Below are 5,217 nucleotides of genomic sequence, written 5' to 3' on the forward strand. Positions count from 1 at the left end.
CGTCCTGACGGTCAGAGACTCGTTTCCCGTACCAATTTCTCAAGAGTTGAAGTGTTTTGCAACGGGAGCTTACGACGGCTCGTCGTGGATGTGACGGCACGTCCTGCAGGTCCGTCACCGATTACAGAGAGTCGATTTTCAGTACCCAATTTCAGAATTTCTAAGTATGCTGAAACGAGACATCTGTGACGGGCCGTCGTGCCTATGACGGTCCGTCGTGATGTCCGTAATCTTAGCCAGTTTTTCCAGAAATAAATCTGCTGCTCAAAACGACTAAACAGGTCGTTACAGTATGCTAGCTGTAGTTTTCAGTTAGTTGTTCATATTAAATGGAATCTCTTCTAATTGATCAGATTTTCATAATGAAAAGTTGTTATTAGGATCAATTACTTATAGTAAACGATCTTAATAATATATTTAAATTATACAAACCATATTGATCGACTAGAAGAGAATTCGTTTTAAGATAAACAATTATTTGAAAATAACTTGCATGAGTTAAATAAAATATTAAAAGTTAAGTATGAAAATAAAACATATGTGCCGAAATGAATATCGACACACTTTCAATGCCATAAGCCAATAAACAATGATTCAAATAATATTTATATTCCATTTTATAGAAGACTCTTTCTTCATGTTGACTAAGTAAGCTTGTCTACTAATAAATGATAATCCTTTATTAGTATTAAAATATGGAGATATCTGTCAAACAATGGATATTATTTTATTCATAAAAAATCACAAGTACTATAATAACATTCTAAATGACTCAATAATGAAAAAAGAGAGTACTATTTTATTTCTTACTTTAATCAAATAGGGAAAAATATCGTGTTGACTCAAAAAATAATCAATTAACTAAATTTTAGAGAATTTAAAGAATAAGCGAATTTTAAAAGAAGTTTCCATCTAATTTTAAGAAAAATTAGAAAACCATTTAAATGATCCACGAAAAATTATTGAGAAATCTTGTAGCGTAAAAAGTTATTAGTGGTAGGAATTTTCCGGCCGAATTTCGCAAAAAACAGAGAATTACCGATATGTGGCTTCTCCGGTCAGATTTGGAAATTTCAAGCACGCCACCATGGTTCCAGGTTTGTTGAAGTGCTGTTGTTCGCCGGAATGGAGGGAAAAATGGTGTGGGTTTGGTTCAGCTTGGAGTTTTGAGTACTGTGTTGACCTGCAAAACAAGTAGAAAAATGAAAATGGGGTAAAGGGGAAAGGGGTCCGGACGATGGTCACTGATTTTTTATTATTCAGGTTCATCAGAGCTAAGAGCTCCTCGCCGAAGTTTGTAATGGAGGTCTGTTTGGATCTGGTTGTGTTTGCCGCTGGTCAGAGTTGCAGCAGTGTGGTGGCATTTTGGTTATTACCGGTGGGTTTTCGGTTGTGGAGAGGAAGAATTGGGGTTTTGTGGCAGCTATGAGAGCTTATAGGAGGAGAGAAAAAGTTCCTCCTAATTTAAATATTTTTCACCGTTCTTAACTTTTGACCTAATAGTTACTTAAATAGTGAATTGTTATTTAATGGGCTCAAATCATGGGCTTGAGATTGTGGTTCAACATAGTTATTTAATTTGTGCATGTAAATTTTAGGTATAATGCACAAGTACTCTCTCAACATATGCCCGAAATCTCAGAGACATCTTATACTAACTAATGCCCTATTATCCATCCCTGAACTTATTTTATTCATAATTTTCTACCCCTTTTCGGCCTATGTATTATTTTGTGGGCCCAACGCTTATTGACTTTTTCTTTCAAGCTAGTGCCACGTAGGCCGAAAAGGGGTAGAAAATTACTTATAACATAAGTTAAGGGGGGTAATAGGACCTTCGTATAGTATAAGTGTGTCTCTGAAATTTCGGACATAGGTTGAGAGTTACTTGTGCATCTTCCCTAAATTTTATTTGTATTTAAATGAATTTTTAGGCTGTACAAAATATCAAAATAAATATTAACAAATGTAACAAATAAAATGAAAATTAAAAAAATATAATGAACCTAACTAATAACGTGTAAAAATGCAATCTTAAAATAATTGATAAAAATTTTAAATTTGATAAATAAGGATAATTATCGATAAACTTATTTAAAATTATCAAAAATTTATTTTGAACTATTAAATAAATAAAACTTAAAAATTACGAATTTTGAAAATATTAGACAAAATTGAGTGTCAAAAAGTACAATATTAAATTATTTCAACGGATAAAAGTATACTAATGATTAAGTGATAACACAAAAATACACATTTTAAGATACTCAAAGGTGGATGTAGACTTATTTCCATGTTCAATTGAACCTACCATTTTTCAAATGTACATGTTGCAGGTTCTTTGAATAAAAAATTGAGGTCCTAAGAAAAAAATGTTACACATATATGGCAAGAATTAATAAATACGCCCTTTAGTACTTACTATTATTGACAAAAGCATAATATAGTAGGTAGACCTTACCTCTTTGGGAGATAGATAGTAGATCTCAATTGAGAAATAATAAGTACTGCATTAGTTCACTTCTCTTATGAAATTTTACTTCTAAAACAACATTCTAGTCAATTTATAATAATCATCACAATACATAAAATGCAGGTGGATAAGAAAAATTAATGTTGAAATTGAGATGCAGTTGAAAGTCGTTGCATGAAAATACACTATTGAAACTCACTATTTTAACACCATAATTTTCTATTGAAAACAATCATAGGCTATTATAAGAAAGTTTCTAACTTGATCAGTGAGAAAGAAAATTGTAATGCAAGTGGAAACAAAAGATTTCCTTTCATACTACTTTCTTTGCTAGGTATTGTCATATTTTAATTCTAATAAAAGTGATGAAAAAAATATTTCAATAAAAGTGGATTTTTTGTTGTTAGGCAGGCTTACTCTAAATGAATATGAGAAACACGTTGGAAGAGAGTCCTGAAAATAGAAGAATAATATTTGAATTTGGGTTGGATTACAAAATTTCATTGGTAAAGATTGCGCTACTAAATTTTTTTTTTAACCAATCTTCAAAAATGTCCATAAATGAATTTATCAGGTGTATTGTAAGACTCCAGAAATTTTTTCGAACTAAAACTTGAACCGTCCTTCGCAGTGAGACTGTTTTTGCCAAAGAATTAAAAATTTCTTTTGTATTAAGTTCAGGTCACTAGATGTAGCACCTTGAGTTGTAAAAAGAACTAAATTGGAAATAGTAAATCTGAAATTTGGAGAGTTAAGCTAAGTATGAGTTTTGGATCAACTTCAAATAACCATAACTCCTAACACAGGATGAGCTAGGTGTGCTACAAGATAACTTAGGAATATCTTTCAATTGTATTTCCAATGCCACTGAGTTTGCTAAGTCTCAAGTTTGGATGAGTGACATATTACCTTTTGAAGTTAGGTTGTCCAGTTAAGGAAGGTTACCCGGAGGGTATTTTGGTCTTTTACTTATCCAAGCAGATTTAATTCGCTTTTTAGTAATATTTTAGGGTTTAATCCTATCAGGTTCAGTTTTATAATCCTAATATATGTCTAGGGTTTTAGCTGAGAGTTCAAGAAGAGAAAACAAGAGAAAAAAAGGAGAAAGAGGACAGGATCAACTGTTCGTCACGAGTCTTGCGTTTTGTTGGGGATTTTTGCCATGAGTTTAATCCCTTAGAGGTGTGTAAGATTCCATAGTGTTGGGTTCGTTCACCCACATGCCAATCATGATTTACCCAACGTAATTTTGTTCTTGAAATTTAAGGATTTAAGTTGTTGATGAATTCTTGATAAGTGTCTTGAAATTTCATTAAGTTTTGATGTAAGATTCTACTTACGTCAAATTTAAACGACCATATCTCTTAAAATATTATGAGTTACGTGGTCCATAAGCTATCCAATTAAAGATAATTCAATCTACTTTCCAACCCCACCAATTTCACGTCAATCCAATTTTTGAGTAAAAAGTTATGACTATTTTAGTAACCTATATAGTGCTATTATTGAGATCATTCATATCATGAACAATAACTATTGAATTCATAATTCACATTCAAGAGAGAGATAAGAGTAGAGTTCAACAAAGTATTTGAGTTCAATTGTGAATCTTTGAGATCAACTATCAATTTGAACTAAGTTTTGAGGAAGTAAGTAAGGGAACGAGAAGAGTCATATACATGAATTTCATGTAGTATGTAGACCTTCGAGTCGAGTCGTTCATGCCCATAAATTCCGCATGGACTCCAAAAATTGAGTATCTTTGAGAGAAGTTGTATCTTCAAGTTCTAAGTCTTGAGTATTGAGTTACTAATCTTCTTTGAGATTATATTTCTAATTGTGAGACTATTACATGTTACCCATGAAGTCCTTGAGTTGAATTGTCCATGCCCATAATTCCACGTGAACCCTATAAGTCAAACAGTCTTGAGATGAGAAGTACCCTTGATTTCTTGAATTCTCGAGTTGAGTAGTTCATGCTCATAATTTTGCATGAACCCTTCAAGTTGAAAATCATGAAATCATCAATAAACATGAGATCATGAAACTTGCATCCATACTTCAATTCAAGAAAAGTTAAGAGTCAAGTTTAGAAGTTAAGAAGCAAGTCAAAACAAAGTCTATAAAGTTTTCAAAAGTCTTTTACAAACGTTTTAACTTTGTTTTAAGACTAAAAGTTTCAAGTTAAGCTAAGAGTAAAAAGTTGATTTCACTTCTCAAAAAGCTATAGGGAACTAAGTATTCTCTAAAAGTCTATAAATGTTTTCACACTTACGTTAAGACGAAATTAAGAATTTTAAAAGAGTTTTGAGCAAGAAAAAGGAAACATTGTTTTCGAAAGAGCTTTCTAAAACTAAGCATTGAGAAATTATCTCAACCCAAAGAGGGGAGTTGTTTTTAAATCATGAGCTAAAGTATGTTTGGGAGTAGTATTGAGCACCGATGTGGGAATGAGAGTTCATATTAACTCAACTCTCTGTGAAACCATGTAGCTATCATGGATATTAATGGGTCATACTTTTTAGATGATCACGTAAGTTAAGCTAGTGGATCCACTAAGTTAAGTAGTTCTATGCGACGATATAATATATGACAGTTCTGGTAGTGTAGGAAATACGTTGTATCACCACTTACGCTCATAGTGGTTGTTGTCGATAGAGAATCTCCCACAGAAATTATATTTATTATATAAGTATAGTTGAGTTTGTTATTGCATTTTCATTAACAAAATAAGTTGCTTATAT

This window comes from Solanum pennellii, chromosome 10, assembly GCF_001406875.1.
Source record: "Solanum pennellii chromosome 10, SPENNV200".
Classification (NCBI taxonomy): domain Eukaryota; kingdom Viridiplantae; phylum Streptophyta; class Magnoliopsida; order Solanales; family Solanaceae; genus Solanum; species Solanum pennellii.